Here is a 21,763-nt window from a genome sequence, read left to right as displayed (position 1 = left end):
CAGCTGAATACATCTTATGAGTTATATAGCAGTTTCTTAAAGTTGAAATTCTGTGTTTCAACAGGCCAAATGTGTTTGCTGTAGGCCCATCTGTCTCAGTAGTTCTCGTTCACACGCTAGCTATTTTTTCATACTTAAGGCTATTTATTGCATATAAGTACCCCAAAGCACAAATAACAGGCAGGAATATTTTAGACAAACCCATGACATATATCAAAGTATTCAAAGAGAAGCAAACAAGGGGGCAGAACACTCTGTTGTGGGTCAATAACTTGTATCACTTACCCAAAATTTAGTGGATGGCAATCCAAAGTTTTCAGTTCTCTTAAATCAAGGTGTTGGTGTGATGGATTGGGTATAAATCTGAATATGATATTCTTTCCGATGGCGCAAGCTACTTTGCCTTAGAAAGTGTGAAATCCCAAACCTATCCAAATTTCATCCAGATAAGAACTGAAAACATAAAATCATAGAATACCAGGATTGGAAGGGACCTCAGAATTCATTAGATATAAGCCTCCTATTGATGTTTGAGATCCTTTTAAAGTATTCAGACTTAGGATTTTTCCAGCATTTGGTTGACTATTTCTTGTGCTGGAGGAACCTTCCTGAGACTATTCTATGCTATGTTCATGCTCTGTTTGGTCCGTTTGCTCATTCACGTATTTATGCTACATTTGAACGATTTGATCACTTACTACGCCATTTGTATTGATTAAGTGCTTTTTGTGTTCCAGGGATTGTTCTAGGAACTGAGATGTTTCCTGTACCATTCAGTATTCTTTTATTTACGAGTACCAAACTCAGACCAATCAACCCAAATGCATTATTTAAGTAAAAAGAGGATTTAAATAAAAAGCTCATATTAGTGAAAAATCCATGAGTGGATCTGATTTTGATGTGATTAGATTCAGGAGCTCAAATGACTTCATCAGAAGGAGGTTTTCATTTCTTTGCTCTCTTTTCCTCTATGCTGACTCCATTCACATGCAGGCTTTCTACCTTGTGATGGTAAAATTGCAGACGTAGGTCAGGATCATATGTTCTCAATCTTCCTGTAACTACTCTTTAGCCTGCCATCCAAAACCAGAGTAAGGATAATTCTGCCTTTATATGACAAACTTCAACTATGATGTCTCTCCTTGAGACTTTTCCTTTTCAGAGTGATCTCTCCGTTCTTTACACCTGTCCATAGGGATTATAGAATCCTTTATGTCTAGTGCTTACTAAACATTTCTTGAGTGGGCAAATGAATGAATGAGTGAATGAAGAAATTTTTCCAAGCTGATATATGAATCATCTGGGGGTCAAATTTAGTTTTGCATAACTCAAAGGTTCATGCTCTTTTCACTGTCTTGTCACCACTCTGTATGCGGTTACGTAGCAGGCAAGTAAAAGCAGCAGCAAAAAGTCACAACGCGGTGCATCAGGAGCTGTAATAAAGGGCATGACAAAGCTTGTGAATACCTTCACTTGAAGGCCTCAGTTAAATACTTGAGAAGTTTTGTGACCAGAGTATGTCATTTACTATAGACTAGTAACAGATGGCATTGGGTAAGTTTATAGGTAAATTGGAAAAAAAAAACTGTTTACAAAGTTACATTTTCATCAGGTTTTTATGCTTTTAAATTTATTTCCCCAATGAAATGAGCGGTACTCAAACTATAGTACAGTGAATAGTGCCTTCTATTAATGTTTTTGTTCATTTCCTCTGATTTCCTTTTTTTTTAAAAAGATAAAACTGTACTGAAATTATAGCTAGTTCTGGAGCTATGGTAAGAGCCTCAAAGAAGAGAGTCCATCGTGTTACAGTGCTGTGAATGAGGAAGCACAGGTTACTATGGGGACCCCTTACAGAGTCTGTGGGGAGAGTGGGGTTAGAGAAGATGTTTTAGAGGAGCTGGTAGCTGATTGCTGAAGAAATTACAGACATTAGGCAGGTAAAGAAAGGGACCTACTCACCATTATGACTGATTTATAGTCCTAGTATGGAATTAAGAAAAATGACCCTGGGATTTTACTTCATGTCCTTCCTGACATATCTTGGAATAAACCATGCTCTGCTTGGTTTCATTGGTGTAAATGATATCTGGTTGACTGGCCAGCATGCTTTCCTCTGGTAACAGCACAGATGTAGAAAACAGCCTACATCACCTGGAGACCCCAAAAACCTGCCTGTGCCCAGGCTCCACCATAGACCAATGAAATGAGAATCCCTGGGGCTGGGGCTAGAACAATGGTGTGTGTACCTTTTACAGAGTAACCTTTTATTTTGAGATGATTGTAGATTGACAAGCAGTCAGAAATAATCCAGAAAGTAGGTGGGTGACCCAATCTAGACCTACGAGACTCAGTCTTAGGACTTTTTATGGTACCACTGGGAGGACCATAATTTCTTCTCTTAGGGGTACTAAACTGGCTGGTTGGAAGCCTGGTGTGGGTGGCCATCTTTGCACCATTTGACGAATGTTTGACTGAGATGAATGCTGATGTCGACGAATGCAGATAGGAACAATAGAGAGAGAGGCAGAATAATGATTGCATAATTGAAGGACCTGTATCCAGCTGTGCCTGCTGAAGCAAGCTCAGTGTTTGGAATTTTTACATATGCAAGCCCGTACATTCCTCATTATACTTAAGCCAGTTGAATCGGGTTCTGGTCATATGTAGCCAACATGTCCTGCTCAATACATTTGATTACTTTGGATGTGGTCTCTACCCAGTTTAGAACTCAGGAATGCTATAATAATTAACACATTTTTATTCTGCTAATTGAGAGAATACAGGTCTCAAAGAAATGGGACACTTCCTGGAAGCCTGGACTGGACAGAACAGTGGAAAGAGCTTGGTCTTCAGGGTCATAGCAGGGGCATTTGAACTTCAACTCCATCACTTATTTTAGTGTGACTTTGGGCAAATTATTTGGTATCTACAGATTTGTTTTTGAAAAAAGGTGGCTCAATGCATCATATTTATGATCTGAGTTTCCATGAATAATCTGTGAATATCGTAAGATCAATTAATAGCATATTAATAGCACTGCCTTTAGCATTCATTCACTTATCAAGGAGTTTCAGTACCCAGAAAGAAGCCGTCAAGAACTGTTGGAAGATCTCCTGGGGTATAGTACACCAGCTCACAGAGAGGTCCTTTTGTGGATACTGAAACACCCCAAATGGACCAAAGGTAAGAAGTAACAGGTGGTGGGATAAGCAAGAACTATATACTGTCCCAAACAGTACAGCTTATGTTGAAATATTTTACAGAAATTTTAGTACACCAGATAATTTAATCTTTATTATACCTTGCTCTTCTAAACAACAATAATTAACTGGGCTTTACTGAGTACTTATTCTAGGCCAAGCATTGTAAATTAGTCCTTTACATCAAGTAATTCATTTAATCTTTGTGACAATTTACATCATATTATTATATGTTATTAGTCAGATTTCACAGATGGAGTCTCAGAAAGGTTAAGCAACTTGTCCAAAGTTATATAGCTAATGGGTGGCAGAGCTGGAATATCAATCCAGGCACCTGATTCCCAAGGTCGTGCTCTCAAGCTCTGTACCATATTCCTTGCCTAGGATTCTCGTATGGTTTCATGGAGTTCGTTTTGCTTGGATTGATAGCAAGGTATTGTGGACATTAACATGCACCATTTTTCTTCAGTGGCTGAAGCTTTTTTTCTGGGTCAAAATGGTCAAGTCTGGCTCCTTTAAGAATCTTCTTCAAGGACACTCCTTAGGCACACACACAGAAAGATTTCTAGGGAAGGTGAGTGTTGTGATCAGTCCTACCTGTTGATTACACATGATCTGTCATGTCTGAATCTCAAGCCTGGGTCCAGTTGGAGTCCTTGCTAAGCGATTTATGGGTATTGGGTGGAGAAGAAACATGTATCAGTATCTACACTGAGCCCAGATAAGCCTCTTTTCAAACTGATAAATAAAAAGTGTAGGGGAAATATCTTATTTATTGGGTATATAGAGGTGTCACCCATTCACATGTAATGCTAGTAATTTCTGGTCTTGACTGCTGTTTTCCTAAGTATGAACACAGGCCAAACCTTTCAAACCAAAACTAACTCAATGATTAACTAGTTGATCCTGGTCTTTTTCTGTGTGGAAATGTGTTATGTGTAGATATTCACTAGTACCTAGAAACACAGCTGAAAGTTGATGGAGGCTTTGCTTCGGCCCTCGGCATGCCGTTCCACATCTATTTAAACCATACTACCTTACACGATCTTACCTCGTCAACAAAGTCTGCTGTAACCTTTCTAGCTGCCAGGTGTTTCTCTCTCTCCCCTTAGAAACGACTGTAGCCTAATCAGGGTTTGTAGCTTAATCAGGGTTTCTCAAGCTCAGCACTGTAGATATTTGGGCTGGATAAGTCTGTGTTGTTGGGGGCTGTGCAGTGCTTCCAAGGATGTTTAGCTGTGCCTCTGGCTTCTATCCACTAGATGCCAGTAGCACACCCCTTGCCCTACCCCCTCCCCACCCTCTACTCCCATCACTGACTGCCTCCAGTTGTAACCATCAGAAATGCCTCCAGATGTTGCCAAATGTCCTGGGGGAGCAAAATGGCCACTGGTTGGGACCACTGGCCTATGCCAAAAAAATTTAGTTTAAAAGGTTCTGTCATGTACCTATAATTCTCTAGTTGTCCTCATTCACGTTTCCTCAACAAGATGGCAGATCTCTGAGTCAGAAATCGTGCATTATTCTATGCCTCTGTTCTTCCAGATGTGAAGACAAAGAGAAAAGGAAGGTCAACTATCTCAGTATCTGTTGAGTGCCAACCTGTGGCTGAACTTTTCTAAGTGCTTTGCATATGCCATTTCATCAATTCATTCTAGAAGTATTTATTGAATGCCTTCTTACTGTATGATTCTTGAGAGGTGACATTCAAATTCTGGCTCATCTGCTTAGCGTGACCTTTGGTAACACTTCATCTCTCAGTGTCTCAGTTTCTCTGCCTGTGAAATGGGGCAGTAATATCACCCATCCCATGAGGTTATGAGGATTACATGGACTGAAATGTGCAAAACATTTAGAACAGGATCTGGCCCATGTAAATGTCTGCTGAGCATTAACTGTCTCTGTTACTACGTGTGCAGCCTGGATTTGGTGAGAACAAGAGGTCTTGTTCTCATGGAGCTGATACTCTAATGTGGTCTTACACAACCCTCATAAAAACTATCTACAGTATAACTGGGCCCCATTTCACAGGTAGGGAAAGTGCAGCTGGGTGAGAGGAAGTAAATTGCCCAAGGTCACACAGCTACTAGGTCTCAGGGCAAGACGTGAACTCAGCTGTCTCTGGTAACAAAGCTATACTGAGTATTTAATAGGTTCTCAGTGTACTTGCCGATATCTAGACTGAAAAGGAAATTATTTTCCCCTTTCCTTTATTCTTTCCTCTTTTTGTTTTTGTTTTCTCTTTCTTTTCTAAAGACTCTTGAAACCGTTCTCCTAAGTTTTTATAAGTATATCTCTCTTCCCATTTCACATTTGGGTATTTATTTCGCTTGTGACCACCCTGCTATCTCTGCTGTTGAATCAATCCCCATCTTTAGATATATGAAATTTCATTGCAAATGAAATGTCCACAGTGATTCATCTTTGCAGCAAATGGGTAATGTGTACTTTGGGTTTTAAAAATAGAGATGAGTCAAGAAAATCATATGTTTCCTGTTTTAAAAAAAACTTTTCAAAGATTTGGGTGCCCCTCCACCTCTTACCATCAGATTAAACATGGTGACCATAATTGGGGTACACATCCAAAGAGAGCCTAAAATAGTTCATTCCTTTCCAATTTTAACATTTAGAAAGACTATTTATCAAAATAATAATTTCAGCTATTTCTAACTACATTTCACGTCAGCTCAGGGACTCTCCTGTGTGTCAATATTCGCCACCCGGGGTTTATCACCACATGGCATGTGGTGGGTGGTTGGAGGATCCAGTACTCTTCCTTGCTCTGTCTCTGGACGTGGGTAGCTGAGACACTCGGATCGTGGACAAGGGCTGCCCTCTTGCTAAATGACTCTTGTGTTATTATTTCCCCTGGGACTGCGCCAGGGAATACACAGGACTGTGTATTTACGTGTGTGCCACTTCATAGTGGGTGTGACAGAAGAGCAGCCGGCAGGCTGGTTAGGCTGCAATCTGGAAGGTTGGAGAAAAAAACCCCTGTGTTTTGCACCTCTCCAGTCAGTGCTTCAGTGGGAAGAACAGCCTGTTCGCTGTTACAGGCTGCTTGTCCTTGTCTCACACCGATGGCAATGAGACGTTGATTTTCAGGTTAATTGGAAATAGTTTTGCCTATTTGAATGAAATCTTATCAAAATGCATCCTGAAAGAACACACTGGGCAAAATCTTTGCTCTTTTGAGGTGAAGGTAAAAGAGATGAAGTTTTCAGAAATTTCCTTGAGTTAAAAACTAGGCTATATATTTGCAATTTCAGTTTTGTTTGGTAAAAAGACTTGGTGTGCAGGTCTTGCAGGTCTGTCTTTGTGAACAAAAAGCATATCCAGAAGAGAAAAGAAGGAAGGAAAGAAAGAAGAAAGAAAGGGTGAGAGGAAGAGTGACTGAATGACACTAAAGACCAAACTTGGCAGCAGCATTATTTCTAGAAGACTTCTATCTCCTCTCAGGACTGGTCGCCACTCATACTCAGGACTCTGAAATATCCTCTTGGTTCTCTGTGTGTCCCTGTCTGCTTCATTCCTCGTGCTGACTGTCAGGTTTGGAAAGTCACACCTTAATTCCAAGTCACGCTTCTAAGTCCAGGTCCCCAGATCAGCCCTCCCTTCCATCCCAGGATGGATGGTATTTTCAAGCAGGCGTGTCCCAGTGCAGTATGGCAGCTACTGTGTGACACGGTGGTTCAGTTATGCCTTTATTCACATCCCATGATATAAATTCTTTAAGGTGGTCTGTCAGCTGCCAAAACTGTTGAGAGAAGAGACAGGCAGTATTGTCCCTACCCCACCTCACATGGAGAAAACATAACCCTGCCAAGTCCCAGCATGTTATTTGGCACGTTTAATATGTTTACTATCAGTTGACAACATGAATGATTCTGAATTCCCTACTTCACACTCATACACACACACACACACACACACACACACACACACACACACAGAACACGGTTAAGTACACCAAGAAAATACCAAATTTCCAATTGTGAGCGGTCAGTTCTATGAGAAAGACACTAATATTTGAGATTCAGAAACTTCAGGAGGCTGATTTAGAGATAATACCAACTTGTTCTGCTTCAGGAGAAATAGGACACTGCTAGAAGGAGTTGCTAGAGATTGGCAATAGCAAGACATTCTCGGGGGTGGGTGGCTCACCAGTGACAAGCATCTTGGCACTGACTCTGAATCTGCACTTTGTTTTCCCATCCCTGGGTCTTTGATGCATCCTTCTTCTCTTTAATTGCCCTTTAGATATCCAGGTGAAAATTCAGTTTCCCCCCAAGACGTTTTCCCAGTAGTTGTGTCTTTCCCTTCACAGAACCACCACTGCATTTTGAGTTGCTTCTGTGTTGACTGCAATGCCCTTCTCCAGACTTTTGTGTATTTGACACATTAGCCTTGAGTTGAGAGGCTGGGTCTCATTTGCTTTTCACGGAATCACATTGCCTAGGACAATGACGAGAAGAGTCATTCATGGCTGCTCCATAAATATTTAAGAGATAAATGGAACAAGTGTCTTGACGTTATATTTTAAGTGTGAGGGATCAGGATGTAGGTAAAGAACCTGAACACTGACACTCAGAAGATTTGGGTTCAAGTTCATGTTCTACCTCGTACCAGCTCTGTGATTTAGGGGTGGAGGGAGGTCATTTAAGTCTTTCCCCAGAAAAACTGAGGGAACTCATGCTTAGCTGTGACCTCCCTAGGATTATGTGAACTGTATAAATTGATGGAGGTATTGCAGTTTTTGAATTGAACGTTGTCAAGAGATTTTTGTTAATACTTGAGTTAATACTTAATACTCAGTAGGCCTCCCTGCCTCCCATTTTTCTCTTCTTCCTCATTATTCTAATGCTAACAAGAATTTGGTCTTTGGTATAAGAAAGTGCTACGAGTCTGACAGCAAGTGCATGATGGATTCGTGAATAGCTGGATTAGTTCCCGTTTTCTCCCTGACTCACAATTCCACCGTGGCCACTGAGACGTGGGTGTGAGAGAGCAGGTTCGGGCTATGGGTGCATGCAGTGCCTGTGAAAGAGGAACACAAACACGATATGTACGTACCGGGGTAGAACTTACAATATTGGGCTTCCAGTGCTCTACCCTTTGTGTAAACAGTTTAACCAGTCATCCAGCTCCGTAATTCTGCTGGTCCTCAGTGGTCTTGAGTTAATCAATTGTTAAACTCATGGAATAATTCCTTTTTGTGATTGCCAAAGTATTGATTTTTTTTTTTCTGGTTTGGAGAAGACTAGGTATAGCTTCTCCACAGGGTATTTTTGAGAAACAAAAGGAATAATAAAGTGCTAAAAATAATTGTTGAATGAATGAACCCCCAGTTAACCACCGCATCAGGGGCCCTTTACCACTGGAGAGAATATTCTGTGACATTCCTTTTCAAGAGTAATACCGGTAACCTCTAAGTTGGAACAGAAAGGGAGGAAAACTCAGAAATAAACATCTTCACAGAATCCACATACCTAGGATTTTTCAGTGTACATTAGGCCTTATCAGTACTGTTAGGTTTTATGATGTTTGCAGCAGTGATTTTTTAAAAATCTAGTTTTAAAAATAGAAATCCAAAGACAGAGGGCAGAGGAAAAACTCTCCATTGCATCAGTATGAACATTTTTATGGGATTTTTAAATTTTGGCTTCCTGATCTCTTTGAAAACGCTCTTCTCTCTATTTATGGGGAAAAAATACACCTACTAACAGCCTGGAGGAATTATGCAATGTGCTTTGCACAACTCCCTATGGCCTCAGGTAACAATGTAAATGAACCTTATTAGACAATTTTTTTTTTCACTGTGCCTATGAGAAAATTATTTTTAAATGTTTTTTTTTTTCTTTTGGATTCAGTAAAACTGCTCTCCTTGAATGAAGAGGAGCCACGTGAGAAGGAATTAGGGCATGTTACGATTCAGCTGTTTGAGTCAGATGTAAAAAGAAAAAAACATTTGGCATTTCTGAGGCGGAAAAAGCTAGGTCTTCCTTCTCAGGGTTCACAAAAATAACTGCTGAAAACCCTCACACTTTCCAAGAGAAACTTCTTTAAAAGTGATGTGTAACTAAATATAGGGAGATTATAATGGAAGTCAGTGTGCATGTGTGTAAAATCCCAGAGCAGCACAGGAGGCGTGGGCTGGAAACTCAGGGTCTGTGACTTTAAATTTGTCGGCAGATTTAAATCTGTTGGCTGGAAACTCAGGGTTTGTAACTTTAAATTTGTTGGTAGATTTAAATCTGTTGGCTGGAAGAGCTTTAACCCTGAGTCAACTGTGTTCGTTAGCTGTAGAATGGAGATCTCAAAGAAGTCTCAGTGAAATGTACTTTAGGTTTATCATTTGGCTTTGAAGAAAAACCCACTAGCTGCACAAAGGAGTGACGATAATCTTCTTAAAGAACTGCTGAAAGCTTGGCTCCTGGCAGTGGTAGCTTAGAACAATGTCATGCATTCCTGAAGTGCCAGAGACCTCATCTTTGGGAGCACTTGTTTCAAGACCCGAGATCTTAATTGTGGTTGAACCTTGAGAAAGCCGCTAACCCAACATGACTGGTCTTCTAATGGGAACAGTAATGCGTACTCCATCACAACAAAGAATGTATGAAAAAACACTGTTCCAAAATAACTTGGTGCCAGGGACTGGGAGAAGCGGGGGTGGAGCAACAGAGCAGTTCCATGCATGCAGGGCTTCCTTTGCGGGCGATTAGAAACATTCTGGAACTAGATGGAGGTGGTGGTAGCACAACACTGTGAATGTACTAAATGCCGAGGAGCTGTTCACTTTAAAGTGGTTAATTTTGTTATGTGAATTTCACCTCTGTAAAACAAAAATACGTTTGTAATTCAAGACAGAAGGAGCTCACCCAGTGCAAGCATGGTTGCATCACCGTTGGCAGATAGGTGTAAGGGTCTTTTAATGATTTTAGATGGAATGGCTGCTGTTTTATAATTCTGTTTGTTCAAAAAGAAGACATTAGTAGTGTTCTTTGGAAAAGATGCATGGCTGAGCTACAAGTGACATCTAGACATTTGGAAGAGGAGTTGTGATTTTGAAAAACTGTTTCTTTTACAAACCAATGTAATAATTGTTTTCCGACTGATTTTAGTTGGCAGAAATGGGACTTAGCAGAGAGAGGGAACAAATGGGTGAGTTATAGCACGATTGCATGGGGCTTGAAACTTGACCTTCCTTGTATTGATGACACACAGCCCTTCCGAAGCATCTTGACTCATCCACATTTCAAAAAGTGCCCAGTTGAAAGGAATGTGGACTCAGGAAGAATTTAGTATGACTGAAAATTGATAAAAGAGAGCTCAAGCAGCTTGCCCTACCTGCGGGAGCATATTCACCTTGCTGTAAACCACCCTTTTCCTAGGGCGCCGTCAGCCTTTTGTATTTTCCAGTTCCCCTCCTTTCTCGTGTCTACCCCCAAGCCCTTAAGTAAAATGGTTAATTTCCTCTTGAATCTCTTCCTTATTTCTTGCTTCCGTTGTCCTTGCATGTTTAGGTGAAAACATTCTGGATGAGAAATGTCATATCAGGTCAGGACTAGTCAAGGACCCAATTCCTGCAAATACATCATTTGTTTCTAATCTAATGATGAGGCTCACACCCAGAATACCCTCTGTTGCTGTATTTCTCTCCAGGTAGAGCTCCATACTCTTGGGTGCCAGATGATTAAGCCTCTCTTCTAGCAGGGGTTGGAAGCAGCTGCTTCCATATCAAACCTCTTTTTCTCTCAGCCAGTTGCGGGAGAGTCTACACCCAGCTGTGATGCGAGGTGCCCACTGGCAGCTCTCATCTCTACCGACAGCCTTTCATCTCGATTCTCTATAAACCTTTCCTAATATCTGCTTGTTAAGCCTGACAGAATGGCATTAGAACAAAGCTAACCTGGCTGCTGAAATGCTGGCAGCATCATCTGTCAGGGCTTTTTGCTTCTTCCTTTGATAAAGTTTTGCCCAGCTATTATTGTGGAGGCCTTGTTGGAGGGTGCTGAGACCAGAAAGCTCAAAGGGTAATGTGGTCCTGGGGTGTATCCTGAGTTGAGTCATCTATTTCTTCTCTCAAATTATTCCTTGTGAATACCAAATCCACCCTCCCCATCTCTGTTATGTAAGTACTTCAGAAACCTTTCGAAATAAAACTTTCAGACGTGCTTGTTCTACTTAAAAATTCCAGAAGTAAGATTTTAGACAGTTTCATGAAATGATCACAAGGATCCTTTGCTTTCTATGGGTCTCAGAGTAAATTAGCATCAGAGGATGTAAAGTTAGATCTTCTTATATAAAGAAGAAAACAACCTTATTTGTGGTATAATAGGAAGTTTCCATCCCTCCCTGAAACTCAGCTGGTGCTCGAATTGACATGATCAGAGATTACAGTGCCGTCTGAACAGTGGAGGGGCAAGCTTTGCAAATTCATATTGCTATGAAGAGCCTACTGTCTTCAGACCGGTTAAGAACCATTTCTGAGAACAGGGCATGCCCACAGCAGCTGAGGCCAGCTCCAAGCCTTTCTCTTCAAGAATGGCTTTCCACCTGCTGTCTTCAGACAGACCTGGTGAAGGTTGGATAAGAGCCATGGACCCTGCCCTCTAACACTTAACTAGCACAGTCCTTGCCAGGAGAGTGGGTGGCCCACCAATGCTATTTGCCATTTGACTTAGAAGTACAGCTGACAAGTTAAATTAGAGGGGCTGGTAGATCAAAAGTGTTCTTCCTTGAGAAGGGCATCCATAATTTAGTCTGCTAGATTTAGCCTTTAAACTTCTGGAGAAGCTTCCGCCCCGCCCACCCCCATCCCCACCTCTGGCCAAGAACAGATTACATGGTAGTGTTTATAGACTCTTCATTAGCATAGTCTTCTCACTTTTCTTTACAGCTGAGTTTTCCATATTCACTTGTTTTAACCTATGGGAAAGGCAAGTACTAGATTTGAAATATTCGTTGTGATCATTCCTGCCTTCTTCCATAGAACATAACTGTTCTAGCTCACAGTGAAACCTCCTTGAACGGCATCAGCATTACACATCTGGCTGAGGGCATCATTTGAAGCTGAGAAATCAGAGCCCTCTTTTTATCTCAAGTGCTTCTTTTGTGTAGTATACATTCACAAGAAGGAAAAAAGACATCCTCTCAAGAACTGTGGGCCATCACTTTGGGAACAATGCTATGGCATAATATTAGTTAAACTCAGTTCATGTCAGTTTCAAGTTCCAGAACAAACAGATGAGATGTCTGGTTCTTCGCTCCCCCATACCGATACTCTCCTCCTCGTAAGCCATGCCAAGGAGAGTTCCCGTCTCCAGACTTTTCTCCTTATAAGGTGTGGTTTCTGCCATTAAGAAGTCTGCTTGGACATGGAAGACTTCAAGCACTAAATTATGTCTCCTGTTCCCTGCTCACTGGCAGCAACTCTGCCAAGGTCCAAAAGGAGAACTGGGTAGGTATGTCCTAATAGGAGGTAGTGTTCCTCATCTAGTTGCCTTAAAAGCTTTTGAAGCCACTGTCTGGTGGATCTAAGAAGATTGATCCTGAAGGTGTGAGCTCAGAGCTGCAAGTCGGGAGCTCAGAGTTGTAATTCTTGGGATGGCAATGACTCATTGCAGGGCCTGAGGCAAACTCACTCATCTTCTCTGTGCGCCAATGTGCTCCTCTGCAAAAACTAGGGAAATCATCACACAATTTCCTGATAGGGACACTATATGGTTTAGGCATTAATAATCGTGGCAAATAAGTTTGATGGAAAGCACCCCCAGAGGTTTTACCCTTTGAAGCCTCTGCAAAGTTTTAGGAGGCTTTGTTAGTCTTGTTTCCAAGTCTGGACTTCCCTCTTCGGAGGTCTTTCCAACCACAGTGAAGAAATTCAAGTTCCCTTGAAGTTTTGTTCTGATCCTGGTGAGCACAGATGATTTCCCTTAGGGCTGTGTCACATGGTGGTTTTGCAAAAGAGATCTTCTCACCTACCACAAAGAACCCCCTGCTCCCTTTTTGGACCAGATGCCATGCAGGATGGGAACCAACTTCTGTGACGAGACCACGGTGTTTCTGAGCCCATCTGGGTAAAAGCCTCCTCGTGGTCTTGGCAGAGCTGCTGTTGCATCAGCCAAGAAGCATCATAAAGACCTCCTTGATGGTCGTCTTCCATGTCTGATGACACAGCCGTTTTGGGCATAAAAAAGTCAAAATAAAAAGCGATGTGTCAATAAGTGGAAATTAAATGAACGTGTTAGTATTAAGTTGTTACATTCTACATGTGTTCCTCTGAGGAAATGGTGTTTATATTCAGAGCCAGCTGCAGGCTTTCAAGGTGGTAAAGTCAGAAAGGACCCAAGAGAAATTGACCCAGCAGCCCTCACGTGGCTTCCATCTCAGCCGGATCCTCCTGCGTTTTGTTCACTTACTTCTCTCCTTGGAAAAGAGTACAATTCCTAAGTGTTCCAGTTTCTGGGTGGACTGGCCTCTGCTCTCTGTCTTCCCTATTTCAGGTCTCTTGAGTCCTGAAGCGTATTTCTGTCTCATCTACTTAACTCTGCTGTTAAATCTCTACCACCATGCCTGTCTCTTCAGCTCACCAGATTTCACACTCATTGAAAGGAAATGACAGCAGAATTTCTCATGGACTTGGCTCCCAGCCAGCATGGAAAACGTACTGAGTTGTTGTCTCCCAGAGCCCCATCTTTAGCTCAGGTGTCCCCATTTCACTGGGCTCAGCAGAGTCCCTACATCTGTGGTGTGCGACATTGTAGAGTTCAACCTGGAGACTTCGTTTCCCCTTCTGCGTCCCCGTTCCATGTTTAAGCCAAGGAGCCTCCCCATAGGTGGAAGACTGAAAAAGTGCAGATTGTATAAGTCCTGCTTTTAGCAGTGCCCTGTGGAGTAAGACATCTCCTGCTCAGTGTTCCCTCTACTGCTTTTAAGGTGTGAACAGATGAGCAGAATCCATGAGCTGACAGCCAGGCTGTATGAGTACCAGAGATGGTGAGTAGAACTCCGTTTGTGGCTTAGGGGCCCTGGAAGAAAACAACGGGATGCAGGCATTCCATTTTCCTTCATTCATTTACTCAATCTTTCACCCAGCAAATAGTTACTGAGCTCTTACAGTGCTGTGCCCCATGTTGGCCGTTGAGATATGAGAGCTGACATTTGTTGAAGGCCCTGTTGTAGAGCTAAGTGGGGCTCTTCCACAAGCTGAGAGACAGTACTGTGGTTATCTCCACTTTAAGAAGAGGCAATTGACACGTAGAGGTGTTAAGTAACATCACACAGCAGGCAAGTGATGGAACCGGGATTTGAATGCAGACGTCTCACTCAAAGTCTTGGCCTCTGAACAGCTACGTTGTGCTGCTTGAATGCAGGAATCTTTACTAGACATTGTGGGAAATACCAGGACGGTTCCTGTTCTCCAGAAGCTAGTGATAAAGAGGGAACAAACACTCATTGTCCTGCCACTTGTGCAGTGTATAATCTTGGCCGTATTACTTCTCTGTGCCTCAGTTTCCTCATCCTTAAAATGGATGTGATAATAGTTCCTATTTCTTAGGTCTGCTTCGAGGGTTGAATGTGTTAAAATATGCAGACAGTTAGGACTGTGCTTTGATTACCGGAGAGTTGTTAGCTATTTATTATTGTTTTTATTATTGGCCATTAATATTTACCATGAATAGATTAAAGTATTCATTGTGCAATTATGGAATAGCAGTCACTATGTTAATCACTTGGGGATTTATAGCGAACAGGATGTGTAGTCTGTGTCCCCTTTATATCTTCATTGGCGTGAAGGTGACACAAAGAATAATTCTAACAGGAAGCAAGTAAAGCCCTGTAAGACAATACTCACTCCTACTTGAGACGGAGGAAAGAATGTTGAGGTAACCATAACTCCACCCTAACTGCCCCAAGAAGAAGGGAGTCTCTTGCAGATTGACTTGCAGAGAAAGGAGCAGAGAAAATGCTGTAGTTGGAGTAGAGAAGGTGGTTGGGAGTTGCTAGGGCAGGAGGCGAGTAGCAGGCAGCTCAGGGGCTCCACAGGCCGTCCCGTCTTCCCCGTTTCTCTAGTAGGTCACCCCAGAGCTGTCCTGAAAGCTCACAGATAGGTTTGTCCGTCCTCTGTGGTTGGGAATGAGGGAATGATAGAGTCATTGGGACTCTTCAGGAAGCTCCCTCCATTTTGCCTTGTGAATCAACTCCATCAATTAAGGGGCAGACATCAATTTTCTCTGGCCTTTCAACACAGAGAGTGTGTGTGAACAAGGCGGAAGCCACAGGACCTGTTTAGGAGGAAATGGGGGTCTGCAAACTTATTTGCTTTGCTCCAGGGACGTACTAGGTACAGGGATGAAAATACGAGAAGGAACAGTCTCTATCCTCAGTGAACTTGAATCCCTTCCTTCTCCACTTTGTTCACCCCAGAGATGTACTAACTCCATTCGTTGGTCTTACAGATAATATTGCCTTGGACACTATCTGGTTCCCTTCATCCTCCCTCCGCCCCCCGGTTCAGTTATTTAGAGACTGAGACTTATGTAACTGCTTTGATTCAGAAAGAAAAATTGTTTTCAAGCAGGAGATAGAGGTGGGATTTGAAAACTCATTTGAAGATCTTGAAACTGATTTTTCTTTGTTTCGCTTGTGGTAAAAATCCTGGAGTATGACTGAGTTGCCCAGAAGTGATGAGATGACCACTTATTCTTATTACATCCCCACAGTGACATGTCCCTTTAGTTTCTGCAGAGAGCAAATGGAGACCCAGGGCCACCTGAGTCTGAGACGATGCCGCTACCACCAGCACCTCCTGCCTCTTCCCCTCAAATTCCTTTTCACCCTGAAAATGGGCTTCCTTTTAAGACTGCAAAATAATAGGGTCTACCCCACCTTTTTCAAGTCAGGGCGCCATTTTCCGCCTCCCACAGCTTTCTTTGTTTGGAACTGTTCATTCTTGACCGTGATATTCTTAAACCAAGGAAGAATGAGGAAGTTTCACTGTCTTGGTGAAATTACCTCATTTAGGAATAATTGGTATTCACAGAAGAGATGCACATTTTCATCCACCTAGTAATGAACAAATTAACAAGACACCTACTGAGTTGTGTTAACAAAATTACCAAATGTAAAAGGAACTAATTACTATCCACTTCATCCAGACAAACTCAGAACTGCATTCCTAATGGGCTTTGTGGCTGACTTGATGTAGACTGTGGAGCAAGGAAATAAACAGGTGCCTAGTGATCAAAGACTCTGTCCTTGGTGATTGTTTTGGGAGGGGTGCCTGCTCCTCAAGAAGGCTGAGATTGCTTCTAGAAGTCTTTCTTCCTTGCTGGTGCACATGCTTGTAACGTGCACGCTTTCTTTTCATAGATAACTGATTGTTATCCATAAAATAGCAACCGAAGCACACAGAGATGAATTTCACAAATGGTCATCTTTTGTGAAGAGATGTAGGCAGCAAACTGCCTCTCTGATTATGGGGTCAGGGGACCCCTGGCCCAGTGCCTGAAAGAAGTTAGGCTTGGGGAAGATTTCTGATAAAAATGAAAGTAGGCTTCTCCCATGTATACTGGAGTTTTGGTGTTTGCTCACATTGAATACTTCTTTTCTTGAGGATGTTTGGAAGAGGCTGGTAGCAGTGTTTCAGACAAGACAATTGTTTGGCCCTACTTTCATGAATTAAATCTAATTGCATGTGATAAATCTGTTTTTGTTAGAATTTATAGTAAAGCTCCAGAGGAATTTGAAGTAACTTTTTGGACTGTTTAGTTTCAACTAAATAGCTCAGCAATTCAGATGAAAAGAAAGGTTAGGTTATTACACAAGAAAACATAGGTTATTACACAGGTTAAGATGAGATAGGACATTAAAAGAGGTTTTTAGCCACTTCACGCATTCATTCATGCATGCATCCATTCAACAAGTATTGTTGGTTGGTTGATAAGTGTCAATAAAGTTCTAAACTCTGGGGATAAAACAAGAAACAAGTAAAAAAAATCTCCACACTCAACGTAAATTCTGGAAAGTACAAGACAAAAAAAAAAAAAATAGAAAAAGAAAAAAAGGTGGCTTCCGAGAGTGATGAATAGTATGAAGTAAAGAAAACAGGTGCTGTGATGGAGTGATGGGATGGGGGACGGGACAACATCACGAAGTAGGGTGGTCAGGGGAGGGTTGGAGATGTGTTCTTCCAGTCAATCTAGTTTTCGCTAGCCTAGATTTCACAAAGGAACCAGTCTGAAGAACCGATTTCCAAAGTCTTTACCAGCATAGATTCTTTGATTAGATTTTCTGAGCTTTATCGTATTTTCATTGCTCAGCTCCATGTACTAAGGTGCTGACTATCCTCCTTCATTTCTGCACCTTGTAGTAAATTTCCCTCCACCCCTGTGAGGGGAGACACTCTTTGTTTGCCTCTGGAAAGCCAGTGAGGTAACTTTACAGAGAGCATCCCTGTTTTGCTAAATGGTGACATGTTGAATGGATCTCAGCATTAAAGCAAACATACTCTGAGCAGTTAGCTCAGAGCAAGTGTGGGTGGAAACAGAATCTGTAGTTCTAGGGAGAAATTTCTCAATCAGAGTTCTCACCACATAAACACACATCCTTATGGTAGGAACATGGTGGGGCTGCAGGCTGGGGTCAAGCCCAGTGCTTTGAGAGGCAGCGTTCAATGAATGTTGGTTGGTTGTATTAGTAAATGAATGAATGGTTGAATGAATAAATGGAATCAACCTATAGCTCTTGGAAATGATATCGGACATTAGGGGGTGGAATCAAGATGTGCCAGTAGAAATGCCAACACCACACACACATGCACATAACATGCACACATACCTTATGCTAATAATTTTTCCAAAGCAAGGCTCTAAAAGGACACTGAGGGCCTTCTCTGGGTTGGCCTAATGTGGGAGTTTTATATTAACATTTTTCTTCAGGGGGAGTTGCATTTGAGACTTGAGTCCCAGAGTGTTACATCCTACTTCAGAGAATATGTAAGGTATCTTCTCTTTTCTTTTATAGCTGGGGCCATCCCAAAATAAGCAAATATGGGAATATTAGATTTTCTTTTTGATAAAGCATAGAGATGAAAACAGAAGGTGGTATCATCAAAATTAGAGGACCATTTAGCAGTTTGGTGACTATTGTGTGGTAGTGGAAAGAGCAATAGAACAGGATCAAAAGAGCCGACCGGTGGCTTTGGATGAGTTAATTAACCTCCCTGAACTGCAGTTTTAAAATGCAGAGGATGCTTTTTATCAATTTTCAAAGTATAGTCTGTTGAGAGTGGAATGCACGACATCTTTATGCCTCTCTATAAGAAGTTCATAATGACATTGGCATTTAAAGATTCCGAAAGTCTCATAATAAAGATATCTGCTATACTTTGTTTGAAAGAACATTTCCAAAACTTTTTTCCTTTTGATAAATGGAACCATTTTTTCCAATAAATGTGATCTTAGGATGATTTCAAGACTCTCTAGCTGATATCTGTGTACACACACCCGCCCCCCACATGCACACTGATTATCCACACCTCCTTCTTTCCAAGCAGAATAGGTAATTTTCTTCTCATCCCTCCTACTTTACTGAACCACTGTAACTGAAGCTCACTCTAAGTTCAATGTGTCTCACTTTAAAGTGCTTGCTGTGAGAGAAATCTGCTCCTATTAAAACTCTTGGCAGGAATCACAGCTTCTTAAATATTCTAAAGACCAGTCCTTCCCAACCCCAAATCAGGATTTCAGGTAAGACACAGGCATAGGGGCTCTTATTGCTTGTAGGTCTTTTGCTAATTTTCCTGAAATGGAGTTACCCTGTCTCTAATTACTCTTTTGTACATATATAAAGGGATGTAGGTCCAAGGAATTTGTGTAAGTAGGTGCCATGGCGAATGTGCAGAACCTAGCTGAGGATGGCACAGGATTTTGAGGTTTTCCCTGATTCTGTTGGCTTTGTGATCTGTACAGCAGTCCCCTTTCCCTTCTCTTTCATTATTTTCTGACTTGGTCACCACCGAGTTTTCAATTCCAAACACAGTTTCTGTCATGGAGATGATGAGTATTCAATAAAAAATTGTGGAATACATGAGTGAGTCTGAGGAGGAGGAAAGGAAGGAAGAAAGGAAAGAAGGGAGGGAGGAGAGAAGGAAAAAAGAAAGACATGGTCACTTATATTCCCTATTATTATAATCTGAGTGGTTCCTGCCAATTTTCAGAAGCAGCATTCCCGTTTTACACTGTGTTATGCTATATCCTTGAAGGCTTCTGCTCCCACCCTTGTGAATTCTTGTTTTACTCCCAATTATCCTAAAGCATCTGCTTTTTAAGCTGGTGGTGGGCTTGTTACTAGAGACACTTTGGAATTAGCTAAAGGCCAATCAATAATACGCTGATACTTTTAGAGAGATTCTGCTCCCAACACATAATTGCTGGAAATTTTATTCCATTATTTGGTTTGAAGCACAGCATGTAGTTGTCACAAGGGGACATTTGCTCCGGGGGTGAGTGTGACATTGATAGGATCTAATTTCACACCCAATACAACAGGTTGAAGAGCATCACTACTTTGCAAACCCTGGGTTTGTCTGCTGCTTAGTGCTTTTTGTTGCCAGGCTCTATTTCCTAGTTTGCTCTGCCAAAACTGGCAGGCTAGCAGCTTTTCAAAAAAATTAGGCAGAAGATAAAATTTCTGTAGCATATGATGAAAGATGGAAAAAATGAAAGTACTAAAATGTCTTTGTACAAATGCAAGGACTATAGGAGGCTGGCAAGAAGATAACTGTGCATCTGAGTGAAGGAGGTTATGACTACATTTAGATAAACAAAATCTGCTGAGATCATGTTCGTTGCTAAGATGCCATCCTTAAATGATAAATACCATACAGGGATTGGAGAAAGAAGAAAGAGATGAAGAGGTGCCATCCACATCAAAGTGTTTTTACACATATTACTGGGGCTCATACTTGGTGCTTAGCTTTGAGATGACCACTAAGTTGAGTTGTGGCTTTGAGACAACAGTATATAAAAGCTGTACAACACACTGCCTGCTTTCAGAGTGCTTCCAATTTTGTGGTAGATGCTACATTCTTCAAAAAATGTCTAACACCAGGCTTTATTTCTCATATTTAAAATCATTGGGATTTATTTATGTATCAAATATATCAACTGAGGGTACACATAAGGAAAGAATAGATGTAGTTTCAGTCCTAAGAGATTTTGTAAACTATCAGAAAATTCACAGACAAATCTCAGACAAGGCAGAACGTGGTACTCACCAAATGAATTTGTACCTAAATTTACTAGGAGTTCGGAGGAGGGAAATACTGCCTCTTTCTTGTATAGTCAAGGCAAGTCCTTTTGGGGAAGGTAGCGTTTGTACTGGGCCTTGAACAGTTGGTAGGATTCCAGGAAGAGGAGATATGTCTAGGGAACTAATTGCAAAAGGAAGTGAGTGAGCAAAGGTGAGAGGGCAGAAGAGACTGCCTTCTCTATAGCGAGTGTACTTCTCTGTTCTCTTCTCTATTTCTGCTGCTGGCATTGTCATCTCTACCTGGACACGCAAGTCGGGAATCTGTGAGTCCTTCGTGACTCCTCATTTTCCCTCACTCTCCAAATCTAACGAGTCACTAAGTTCTACTGAATTCACTCCTAATACAGCCAACAATTTGACCCTCTTCCTCCATTATCACTGAATCTGCCTTCGTGAAAGGGTTATCACCTTCTTACTTAGATAAGAGCAGAAGCCTTGTTTCTAGATTGTACCATCATAATCAACCCTTTATAGGGCTTCCTACCAGGAAGATGGTTCTATAACTCGAATTTCATGATGTCACCCCTGCTTAGGGGTGACAGTCTTTTCATGACGCTCTGTTGTCTACAGGATGAAGTCCAAACTCCTTAGCATGACATGGCCGTCCTCCATGAATTGGCCTCTGCCTATATTTCCAGCTTCATCTGCTATCTGTCCCTTCATTATGGTCTTTTCTTGGTAGGTAATGGGAGATGATCATAATTCCTCTTACAGGAAAATAACATGACAAAATAGAAAGATTAAGTTGGTCTCCTTTTGCAGGAAAGATTGAAGAGTGAAATGATTATGTACCTGATTTGAAGTCAATAGACATGGATTTGAATTCTAGATTTGCAGCCTAATAGTTGTGTGGCTCTGGGCAATTTACATGACTGCTCTAAGTCTCACAAGTTACTGGAGTAGATTAAACTCAATGATGCAGGCGAAGTGATTAACAAAATTGCTGGGATATAGTACACCTGTAACATGCTTAGTAAATGGTAGCCAGCTTGTTCTCTTCTTCCCTTCTCTTCTCTCCCTTCCCTTCTCTTCCTTTCTTCCCTTCCTCCCTCCCTCCCTCCCTCCCGCTCTCTCCCTTCCTCCCTTCCTTCATCCCTTTCTCTCTTTCTTTCTTTTCTTTCTTTCTTTCCTTCCTTCTCTTTCTTTCTTTCCTTCCTTCCTTCCTCCCTCCCTCCCTTCTTCCTTCCTTCCTACCTGACTTCCTTCCTTCCTTCCTCCCCCCTCCCTTCTTCCTTCCTCCCCCC

The sequence above is a fragment of the Neophocaena asiaeorientalis genome, unplaced genomic scaffold (genome assembly GCF_003031525.2).
Source record: "Neophocaena asiaeorientalis asiaeorientalis breed wild unplaced genomic scaffold, Neophocaena_asiaeorientalis_V1.1 scaffold177, whole genome shotgun sequence".
NCBI classification, from domain to species: Eukaryota; Metazoa; Chordata; class Mammalia; order Artiodactyla; family Phocoenidae; genus Neophocaena; species Neophocaena asiaeorientalis.
Note: the sequence above shows the minus strand (reverse complement) of the source record.